We start from the raw sequence: 12449 nt of genomic DNA, 5'->3' as shown, positions 1-12449 counted from the left end.
CATGCTGTAATCTACTTCTGTGGACTTTCACCATGCCCATCACTTTCATTTGTTCCTTGATCTGCTTTTCAAAATTTCTTTGGTTTGTTAGGTAAATGCTTTAGGTTTGTCCCGCCTTGAGGCTGTTTTGTTACCGCCTTGAAGACCGACCCTGTTACATGGATTATTGCACAAGTGGCCACATTCCTTAGTGTCAGTGCACTACTTTTTTTTCTTTGCCTCTCCGCTTCACGCTGGTGGTGGTATGTTGATTCTTCTTCTGGCATCTTGCTGTGTCTTTGCAGTGTCTGCATTCAAAAAAGGCTGAAAGACGAAGAGGGATTCTTTTTTGTTTATTTATTTTTGTACTGCAGTTTTACATAGCGCAAACTTGACCGGAAGATTGGAGCGCTTTACATGTGCACCATTTAAATGTGCAGCCCCATTTCTAAATTCTACCCAAGTTTAGCAGTTGAAAAATATACAAACCGGCGCCTTTTAAATAGAGAAAAACACACAAAAAACTCAAGGCAGCTCTCCTGGCACAGTGGAGAGCTGATACTACAATATTCATTTTACTCAGCAAACTCGCCCCATAATGCTTTGCGGGCATTCCTTTTACAACACATTATTGCCCATAACTCAGCCTGTGGTAGTTCTAGGACAATGGGACTACCACCAAAACGTTCAGCACTGTATTCTCTTTCTGTCCAGCTAATCTCCTGGGTCCCCACACTGGGTTGGGGGACCCTAAAATCATAACATCTCCCACCATTCAATGTCTTTTTAAGTGTTCTCATGGCTAGAGCTTTTGGTTTACAGCTGGGATTCGTGTATGTTCTACGAGCCTTGTTTGTAGTAATTTGTAATGCACTATGCCCTCTAGGGCCTGAATATATGGTTACATTGCAATGCTATCTACCTTTCTCATTTCATGATGTTCTGACCATTACAGTCTGATGCCAAGTAAATTAAGGAATACACAAACACAGTTTATTTCTGATAAAGGTTTAATGTGCTTCATGGATAATTCTTATGAGGTCCCAAAGACGAGACCTATTGGCTATGCCAATGCTTGTTTTTCTAGCAGGGGGTGCATTGTAGGCTTTCCCGTTTTAGAAAAAAAAACTTTAATGTGAGACTTGGTTGCTGTCGAAGCCAGCGTCTCATACAATTTTTGTGGCCAGTTTTACCAGCCACAAAAATCTAATCAGGTTCTTCCATATCCAGAAAAACTGGGTGTTTAAAAAGCTAACAACTAGTAATCAGAAAGAACATTAGCACACAAAGGCATAAGTAAATTTCATTCTGCCAGACTTACAATAGTGACCTAAGCCTCAATTATTTTATGAATAATTCTCTTTTTTACCAACATTCATCCCTTTCTTCCTGGCAGGTAATAAATTACATCTGCAACAAAATGTAACTTAAGGTACGCTCTCTTCACTTTAATTGGCAAACTTGGGAGTTTTTTGCCATTGGCCATGTTACAAAGTGGCACAATAAGGTGTACTTTTATAGCATGTTTTGCCTTTTTTTACCAGTCCTCCCTAAGTCCTTCAGGTCATCATAACGGCACACCTGGGGAAGCCAATCAAATTTAACCTCGTAAAAGGAGAACAGAGGCTGCAGCCCTTGTGTTATCTTAAAGAGACTTAAACAATTTAAAACTACTGTAAAAAAAGGGTTCAAATGTTGTCATTCAGAGTTGATGCAAGCCAAGTGGAGGATGCCCTAAGGTTGTGATGGAAAACATTCTAGGACCACCACTTAAACTACATTTATGAACTGTTAATGAATTCTGTGTGTGTGTGTGTGTGTTGGATGTGTGTGTGAGAGAGAAAATAGCCATGATGTTTTTCACATTTAAAACATTATTTTGATATGGGGCCAGAGTTCAAAAGTAGTGAGACTAGGACATAAATTCCAAGTACCCTCATGTCACGCGTGACAACACCAGACAACTCTGGAGTTTCACCATATTGCATTCTGGGGGTTGTAGTAAGCATGGATTCAAAACTTGAACCATGCAATAGGTTTAAAAGCCAGGCCTGGGCGAAGATCACACGCACAACATGGGACGACGTGGCAGCTTTGTGCATATGTTTAAATGCATATATAAGGTGCTTTATTGTGGTAACATAACAATAGTGGATTAGCCGTCCAACACACCTGCAGATAAACAGCAGAAAATACAATTTCTACCTACTGTGCGTCGTCCACCGCCTGCTTACAGATCATGCACTAATAGCAAATCAATCTTCTCAGCTCATTTCTGTCAGGGTTCTTGTTTTTCAGTGTGCTGCACTCCCCTACCCTCAGAAGACTCATCTATGCCTCCGCCTGAAATAAAAGTCTAACCTTGTGCACGATCCTGTCTGTTCATGTGTAATACACTTACATCAGAGGAGCCCAGCTTTGCCACTCGTTCAGTGGACAAATGGCGCACATACTCCTGTACTGGCCCTAGAATGTCTGCTGCTTTGTGACACTGAAATTAAGAGTCAGCACAACTCAGAGAAGAGGCCATAGAGTCTTTCTAAGTTCATTGCCAAGTAAGCAGAGCTTAACAGATGGCAACAGTTTCAGGCTTTGTAAGTAGCAACTTCCAACACCAACCTCAGCCTTAGTCAGCTGTTTTATTTTATTTGAAACACAATCGTATAACAATTAAAACGAAATTTTTGCACAAAAACACTGCCTTAGTGACCCTCTGAGAACCAGGTTTGTAAGGATCATGCAAGTGGTCACAACTGACACCCTGGTGACACATAAATTATGCCTATCCTTAATATCCCTGTATGTACTGGAGTGAGATCCAGTGGCGCCCAGGAAAATTAGGATGGAGGGGGGCGGGACATACATGCACACTCACACTACTTCACTCATTCATTCATTCACACAGACATACTCGCACACACACACACACGTGCATCCATTCACAGCACTCATTATCAAATATTGCAAACGTACAGGCGCGCACGCACCTAACATTCATTTTAAAAAAACACACACACTTACCTTCAGCTCTGCTTGGAGGTCCCAGGAGGGTTGGGACTGCTGCCTTCAATGAGGGAAGGCAGCAGTCACAACTTCGTGACAGAGTGGGATGGGGTCAGTTAGACTTCTGACCCCACCCCACTCTGTGACGAGGTGTCACTGATTGACACTCGCCCTGCGAGCTTCAGAGCTTAAACCTGAAGCAACCAGGTCAGAGTCAATGGGTGAAGTTTCCCCTTATCACTGAGGGGGGAGGGCCTCAAGGCACCTTTGCTGAGCTGAGGAGGTCCCGCCTATAGAAGCTTTGATCTCTTCAGCCCAGCAAAGTTCAGCTCAGGCAGCCAAGAGCCTGCTCAAATCATGCATGTCTAGCTCCTGGCTGCCTTATCTGAAAATGAAGAATGTCTGTCAGGCTGACCTTTTCTAAGCCTGACAGGCACTCTTTTGAAGGGCAAAAGGTGCGGGGGATGTTTTCCCTGCAGCGGCTGGTGAGATCAGACTTCTGGGGAGTTTTGTAAGCACCCCTGCAATCCAAAATGCTTAACATCATTAACGTTTATCTCTCCTTGGGTGTATTTGTCCTTTGGGTTAAGGCTCCATGTAGCTGTCCTGAAGTTGGCTAGATTTTCTTTATAATCCAGAGTTGGGCACCAGACCGACTGGGGAATCAAAGTCAGACATGACAAAAATGCTCAAACTAGCCCTGTTCCCATTGCCGCTTCACACAGCCTCTCTCTCACTCTCTCCATTCATTCTCTCTCCATTGATTCTCTCCTCCCTTTCTTCTCCCTGTCTGATCACTTCCTGTCTACCTTTCCCCTCCCTCCCTCTCTCTGTCTGTACCCTTCCCGTGCCTGCTGCAATTAACCTCATTGAGCTGGGGAAAGTGAAAGAGGCACCAGGTGCTGTCCTGGCGATTCAAAACCTGCCTCCATCCCACCGGGGATATGCCAGTTGAATAAAGGGCCTGTCATGTCCTGTTGTGTGCTGTTAGACCTGACAGCCTTAGGGTGGTCACCCCTAACTTTTTGCCTGCTTCCCTCCACTTTTTAGATACTGTTTGTGCTGGTCTTAAGACTCTGCACACTTTACCACTGCTAACCAGTGCTAAAGTGCTTATACTCCCTCCCCTTAAACATGGTAACATTGGATCATACCCAATTGGATTATTTGATAAATCCATAGTAAAGTGCACTATATGTGCCCAGGGCCTGCAAATGTTACTAGTGGGCCTGCAGCACTGATTGTGCCACCCACTTAAGTAGCTCTTTAACCTTGTCTCAGGCCTGCCATTGCGAAGCCTGTGTGTGCAGTTTCACTGCCACTTCAACTTGGCATTTCAAAGTACTTGCCAAGCCTTAAACTTCCCTTTTTCTACATATGTCACCCCTAAGGTAGGCCCTAGGAAGCCCATAGGGCAGAGTGCTGTGTAGGTAAAAGGCAGGACATGGACATATGTGCTCTATATGTTCTTGTAGTGTAAAACTCCTAAATTCGTTTTTACACTGCTGTGAGGCCAGCTCCTTTCATAGGATAGCATTAGGGCTACCCTCATGTACTGTTTGAGTGGTAGATCCTGATCTGCAAGGAGTAGCCAGGTCATATTTAGTACGGCCAGAAAGGTGATACAAAAGCCTGCTTAATTGTCAAGATGGATTTTATATTACTATTTTAGAAATGCTACTTTTAGAAAGTTAGCATTTTTCTACACTTAAATCCTTCTGTGCCTTCCAAACCACGTCTGGCTAGGTTTAGTTGACAGCTCCCTTGTGCATTCACTTAGACAACCCCAAACACAGGATGTTCATTCACACTTGCACACATCTGCATATTGAATGGGTCTTCCTGGGCTGGGAGGGCTTGACACTTACATGTCAAAGGACAGTAGTCTGCCCTCACACAAATGACTGCCACCCCACCTATTGGGACCCTGTCAGACAGGATGGAACTGAAAGGGGATCTTGTGTACTTCTAAGCCACTCGTTGAAGTCTTGCCACTTCAAAGGCACATTTGGGTACTTAAACAGGGTCTCCGACCCTACCAATGCAGACACTTCTGAAGTAGACACTCTACTTCATCAAGACACTTCCTGGAGAAGAGAACCTGAACCAGAACTTGCATCCTGCCAAGAAGAACTGCCTGGCTGCCCAAAGGACCCACCTGACTGCTTTCTGTGAATGACTGCTGCCTTGCTGTTGCCCTGCTGCCTTGCTGCTTTCTGGCTGTGGTGAGTAGCCCTCTCCAAGGGCTTGGATAGAGGTTGCCTTCTGTTCAGTGAAGTGTCAGGACCAAAAATACTTCATCTCTGCAAGAAGGACTCCTTGTGCGGCGAAAATTGACGCACAGCCTGCCAGAAATGACGCACAGCCTGCATTGCGGTGAAAAATTTGCTGTGCACTGGAACGACGCAGCCCGACTTTGCAACAAGAAGATCGATGCAGCACCAGCGTAGCGACTGGAAATTCAACGCACTGCCCACTGGATCGACACACAGCCGAGTCAGAATAACGCAGCCCGACTTCCAAAGAGGAATTGACGCAGCGCCTGCCGAGGGGTAGAAATTTCCATGCAACGCCTACCGGATCAACGCAGCCCCTGTGACTTCGTCCTGTCAGCACCGGAAATCCATTCATCGTCCCCGGGGTTTCCGAAAACCCACCAACCCGAAGAGGATGCTTTTAAGAGGCTAAAGACAGTTTATATCATTTTTACAGTGATATTCCAAAATATACCTATTGCATTTTAATCGTTTTGGCCTGAATCTTATCAGATAAATATTATATATTTTTCTAAACACTGTGTGGTGTATTTTTGTAGTGTTCTACTGTGTTATTGTATGATTTATTTCACAAATACGTTACAAATTGCCTTCTAAGTTAAGCCTGACTGCTGAGTGCCAAGCTACCAGAGGGTGGGCACAGGATAATTTGGATTGTGTGTGACTTACCCTGACTAGAGTGAGGACAGAGGGTACCCTGACTGGCAACCAAAGAACCCATTTCTAACATGCGCTCATCAGTCCCCCATCGTACAGCACATTATTTCAATCTGTCAGGATTCTTTCCTTATCTGGATTTGTATGATGGGTGGCGCAGCTCCAGCTCATAGGGATTTAAGCACATATGCCCTTTACGAATCTTGGAATTCAGATATTTATTTTTGGGATGGCTACACATTAGTAAGAACCTTTACTCTGACCTTGTTCAAAGAACCATGGTTGGGGGGCAGTGCAGACACAACCCTTAGGGCCTGTGTTGGACAGCGCCTTTGTGCAGTACTGTGGGTTTCATGCGAGAGAAGAGCAGCCAGGTTGGAACCCTGATAGGCAATGACACTCGTTAATCAGAGTTGTTAGTTGGGAACTGCATTTACATGAGTGTTGTTTCCTTACATAGCACACTCCATTACAGCCTTTTATTTCACTGGCCATTGTCCTGGTGAGCTGGGACCTTTAGAGACCTGGTTAATTTCAATGTTTTTTGTTGTGTAAGCACTAATTTATATATTATTACAAGACAGAACTATAACATCACTTTCATCTTTATTTTTTTCAGTGAATTTCTGAGTTTTTTTTTTTAAACAAAGAAATATCTTAATACCATACCTAACTGAACATCACTTTAACCATTGTGTTTTTCCAGTGAATTTCTTGGCTGTTTTGATCATATTCACCCAACTCCCTCACTAAGCATAGCTGGACACACTCCTTGTCTGCAGCCAGGCCTTATGCCCACCCCCATGATGTGTCTTTGGCCACAGAATGTGATCTTAGGACAGATCCAGTGCCCTAGCCCTGTGAGAAGCCAAACCCCATAGACTTCCACACCATACTTTTTCATTATTTTTTCATTCTTTGGTACTGCTGTACAGTTCCCCACAGTTCAAGCGTCACTCTGCAACACTGCAAAACCATACAAGCCTCATTCTTGCAAGGTTGAGTAGTCTTGCGGTACCAATCTCTCTTAGAATTCTGCTGTAACTCAAGTGTCACACTGGGTCCTGCAGTACCTGCTCGCAATTTTTGTAAAACATTTTAAGCTCCTGGAGGCACCCCTAACCAGCCAGTTTGTAAGTAAACTTTTTGCAAAACTCAGGACATGGGAAATGAGTCCCTGAGTCCTAAAATTGCAGCAGAAACATTTTACTTCTTGCTGCCGCTAGCCAAACAGATTTCTTGTCTCACAGGACCAGTACTGGTCTTGGTGGAACGAAGGGGGAAGACATGAAAAAGGGTCCTTTCAGCCAATTAGAATGCTCTATTTTTCTTTCATTTGCAATACCGCAGGAGTTCCACAGATCTGCTGCAGGACCAACTGTCATGATATCACTGTAATATAAATGCTACTTTCTCAAAAACTGCTGAATGAATTTACATCAAATCACAAAAAGCACTCTTTATGAGTAAGGGTCTGCCATTCTGCCAAATAGTGTGTAATTCTATTCAGTCATTTTTTTGTGAATTAACTGCCAAAATTTCTGTAGGAATTAATATTTCAAAAACACATTTTGGCAAGCGCCCCACCCCCTTTTTTTCTCAGACACCACTTGACAGATCACACTTATAGTTTCCACAAAAGAGCTGAGGTGGTTGAACTTTTTTGGGGAAAACTATGACCTAATGTATACCTACACAGCGGATACTATTTCTACTGCATAATATATACCATGTATATACACAACACATAGAAACGTCTAGGAAAAACATCTATAACTTCCAAACTTTTAGTTATTACTATCTCCTTGTTGGAGTAATGCTGTGGTCAATGAGTTATATAATAATTATTTTTGCAGGCATAAGTCTGGCACAGCCTCGAAAGACCATCTTGCTCTCTCTCCATCGAGTCTCTCATCCCTTTCCTCTCCCCCTCTGATCACTTCCTGCCTACCTTTCTTTCTGGCATTACAAAGGTCTGGGTGTGCATGTGTGATGTAAAATGCTTCTCCCGTCACTCTGAAATATATTTTATTTCGATGTATTTTATATTCATGGCTCAAGGCTGTTGTCCTTTAATCAGGAAACAATTTAATTTCAAGATTCCAGTAACGTTGTGGGGGTTCTGTAATGCTGGCCTCGTGAATATTATGGACCTTCTCCAAAATTGATCAGTTCCAGGCCTGCAGGAAGATGCCTCTCTCTCTGACTCACCGATAATTCACATTCTCTTTTATTTTTAAAAACGAATATACTTGCTTGATTACATTTCAGGATATCAAGGCTGCAGCTTGGAAGGAGTGTATGAAAGTATTTACTTCTGTTTTGGTAGCAATGTAATTTTCTTCAAAGAAGGGTGTCAACATGCGGATGTTTGAGACCTGGGTCCTGCGGCCTTGACCTTTTAACGAAAATTCTAACATACCGGCCAAATTACCTGTCTCCCCGTGCCTGAAAAAGAAGAACTATGTGAAATGCAATAATAAATATATTCACTTATTGTACTTCAAATATATAAATCAGCAGATGATGAAAAGTGTTTACTCTCTTCCAACGCTGTCTGTGGTGTACAACTCTCCCTTTCTCTCAAGTTAGGTTTGCGCTGATGAATGCCAGAACATGAATACTTACTAGTGCTGTATTTTGTGTCCCTTCTGTGCCTTCTTACAATTTCCTCAATATAATGCACTTTTGATTGCGCCTCAATTCTCGAATGTCCATGCTGTGCTTTTTGCTCTGCAAGACAAAGATTCTCATGTTCTATGCGTTGGTCGTTGTCAAACAGAATGCTGGAGCTGGCAGCCATATGAGGCTTTCGGCTAATAATTCGTTTTCATGTTAATGTTGTTTCAGTGCTCTCTGTACTTAACAGGGGGTCAGGTTTTCAGAAAACATTGTCTTGCAGAACAAATGATTCGACGCTGTCCTGATACTCGTGTTTCCTGTTTCTTCGTTTTTTACAATTTAGTATCTAATTTGATCTTTTTGATCCGCTTTGTATTGTCATTAATAATTGAGCTTATAGTTCTTCCAGAGGTTTTTCTGTTTTTTTAGGACCTGAGGCATTGTGGGTGATTGTTTCAGAACAGTAACGGGGAGGGGGGGGGAGCAAGGTCTGGTTCGTTCTGTCCCCTTCTGCATCCGCTCTTCCACTTGAAAGGAATGCCATTTCAAACCTTTCTTTGACCATGTTCCTTACTCAGGCTTCTGACACCCTGCAGTGTCACCTTCTTTTGTGGGATAAATTTAGTGATATATACATTTCCACTTTCCTCGCTGTTTGTGGTCCCAACAAGGGTTTTTTACTTATAGCTTGCTTGGCATTCATCAGTACCAACCTATGTTGGCATTCAGATTGTGCGCTGGTTGTTTTTGCAGCTTTAGCCTGTAATGCAGTGGCCATGCACCACTTCGTTACTCCTTTGAACATCCTAACTGGCCCAGCATGTTTCCTGCATAGGACACCTATGGCAAGGGTCCCTTGCAAGTGCTCCGTCTCATATTCAATGTTTCTCCCCAGCAGAATTGAGCTTTACTGCCCTCTAGGCATCCACCTAAGGTGAAACTCCTTTTAACGTGTGCAACTACTGCCAATATTGCCAGGCCAGGACGCAACCTATGGTTCACAGCAGATTTTCGTGGGGTTCAGTCTTTTTACCTACATCCATTAATGGGATGGTTGCTTACTTGCTTTGCCTCATAACATTTTGTGTAGTTTGTACCGACTGCCCGCCCCCCGAGCGTGAGAGGTGTGGTACCCCAGCATGAGGTTCACCTAAATGTACAGTAATCAAGTGATTGTAGAAAGTACCTTAGGGTTAGATGTTGTTCAGAAAGTAAACTGCCTCCCCTTCTCTGCAAATCCTCTCCCCTGCGTCAGTAATTAATAACAAGGCCTTCTGTGTTTACCTCCGAAATCATGTCACCTTCTTTGGGGTCATTTTCCCTGGTTCAGTCCAGCTGCAGCAGAACAGCTGGATGGTGAATGGAGAAGGAACAACGGCATGAAAGTACCAGCACAAAGGTTATGGCTACTTCCACAAACTTCCACAGAGAAGAGAGCTTGCTTGCACCTTGTGTCCAGCTCTCTGAAGGGATTTAGCACAGCCACTGGCGGGATGAACGAGTGCCTGAGACACCTATACAAATCCAGTGGACATTTAGGGGTGCTTGCCATCACCATGGAACCAGTGAGAGTGGAATACTGGGTTCCACAAGGCTGAGTTCTACCTACTTCAACATCCATTTGGCATTGTTTGTATCCATCTAATATTTCAAGTGTGGATGAGGGGGCAGTTGGCCTGAAACCAACAGACATTGTATGTGAAGACACCTGCGCCTGTGATTGAGGCATCACACTCTCCTTTAAACTTTAAGGAACTGAGTACATCAGTATGGATGAAAGAAATGAGGCAGAGGCTGGCAGAATGGCTGTTCTCCTAAAGGTTTCAAGAGTCCGTGCACCAGGGCTGAGGAACAGAGGCTGCTGCACTTGCATACGTAGATTAAATGTTTGATTGTCATGTCAGCAGACAACCTTCATAAAATCCCCTGAAGAACTGCAGAGGCCCAATTGTTGTAAGCTCTGCCATGAGTCCTGCTGTTCATTTGTTAACAAAAACGTTATTTTGGTCAGAGACCTTAAAAGCAAAATAAACATAATATAAAACTAGGCATAAACAGGGTGCCAGCAGTACTGGAGGGTTATCGCCAAAGGTTTCAATGGTGGTGCCCCACAGTACCAGAACAATAAAACATTACTAACAGGTACTGTTACAGAAGCTTGCATTCAGGATATATTCATTGCTTTAACCCAAAGTTCTAGTTAAACTTGGGTCAGAGTTACACTTAGATGCCACTTGTGTTACAGTCTTGGTATGGATGGGCCATGCTGATTCAAGCTCTTTAGCAATGAAAAAAACTATACACAGCCTGATATCGGACCTGCAGATACTCAAGGACATTTTATATTGCAGAATTCCCAATTATCGGCAAGGGGCACAACCCAACACCTGCATTGTCCTGCGTATACTGGGAAGAAGTAAAGAAGATGATAATGAGTTTCCCTGCACACAGAACAAAGCCCACTGCCCTCTGGAGACCATCCCCATTTGCTAGAAAAGGTTGTAGGTGGTAAGGTTACCAGCCTGAATCTAATGTAAGGAAATTTGGTAGATGGTAGGTCGATCCCATCAAAGAATATCTCAGAGTCTGGAATGAATTTAGCTCTGGGAAAAGGCTTGTCAGTTTACCATGGCACAATACTTGGAATAATTTCATCCTTTCGTTTTACCAAAAGGCCAGTTACACCAACTTGATGGAATAAGAATTAATAGATATAGGATGTTGCTAAAGGTCAGTCAGGCCCAAGGTATAAAGGATCTGGTTAACATAGTGCAGCCACAGTAGTGTTGCTGCCCTTCCCTTAATGCCAAGAATATCTTTCATGTCCATCCTGTAACATTCCAGCAATTATCCATCACCTCAGCCAGTGGAGAATTGCTGGGTTTAAGCCTAACTATGGCAGGGACGGGTTGTATATCTAGATCCGTTTTAAAGAAGATTAGGGATGTGCTTTGAGGACATTTTAATGCAGCCCTCAGAATTTTATTTTCAGCAACCCTCAGTTGCTTTACACTACTGTGGGCCAAAAGTCCAGAACCATAAGCTGCATATCCACTGCTCAAGCTCTCCAAATTTCCAAGAGAGGAGACATTGGATGGAACGCAGGGTTATCTGCAAAGCTCATGGTGGTGCTGCCTGTGGTTAATAAGGAGCATGCTCTTGGTGATCTGACTGGTCCAAGAACTGGAACTAGATAGGTGATCACCCACGTAGTCAAAATCTTCTACCCACTCCAAATTTACACCCTTCAATCTCACTAACCCTCTGGAATGTCTGTGAGGAAGTATTTGCCATAGATTTAGATTTGTTAGCATTCATGGCTAAACCATGGATAGTGCAGAAAAGATTGATCCTGGCTAGAAGAATCTGGAGTCCCGCAGGGATCTTAGTGCCACCCAAGACTTGAGAATCATTTTCACAACCCATTAAAAAGCAACACAGCCAGTTATAAATAGCAAATATAGGATAGGGGTGAGCACACAACCTTTTTTACCCCCTTTGTAGACAGAGTTGGTCTTTTTATTTCCACAGTAGGAACCCATCTGATTTGTGCATAGTTATCAGCATGGAGCGCAATATAATATCCAGTAAAGTGAAAGGCAGCCCAACATCTCTTAGAATGTTCCAGAGTCTATCTTTAGGGACCATATCAAATGCAGCCTTTAGATCAATGAATGCTACATATGGACTGGCTCTGTTTATGTCCACGACTTTCCATCTCAGCAGCTGAGATCTGAAGACTTGATCAACAATGACTGTTTTAGAACGGAACCCTTCTTGGAACTGGGATTGTATCTTATTATCTTCCATCCAGGTGATTAATCGGTCCAAGATTTGTGTACTAAGGGCCATATTTATACTCTGTTTGCGCCGGATTTGCGTCGTTTTTTTTTACGCAAATCCGACTCAAAG

At 43.3% G+C, this 12449-nt stretch overlaps 1 protein-coding gene across 1 annotated transcript in view; it reads right to left on the bottom strand.

Annotated features, from left to right (window-relative positions):
* Positions 1-255: 255 nt before the first annotated feature.
* RNF152 (ring finger protein 152) overlaps positions 256-12449 on the bottom strand; it is a 239029-nt gene continuing 226835 nt past the window's right edge. The window contains exon 4 of the transcript XR_011200881.1: positions 256-303. The gene's annotated coding sequence lies outside the window, so the exon portion shown is untranslated. The remainder of the gene's footprint in view (positions 304-12449) is intronic.

The sequence above is a fragment of the Pleurodeles waltl genome, chromosome 2_2 (genome assembly GCF_031143425.1).
Source record: "Pleurodeles waltl isolate 20211129_DDA chromosome 2_2, aPleWal1.hap1.20221129, whole genome shotgun sequence".
Classification (NCBI taxonomy): domain Eukaryota; kingdom Metazoa; phylum Chordata; class Amphibia; order Caudata; family Salamandridae; genus Pleurodeles; species Pleurodeles waltl.
This window is presented reverse-complemented; position numbering and strand designations above follow the sequence as displayed.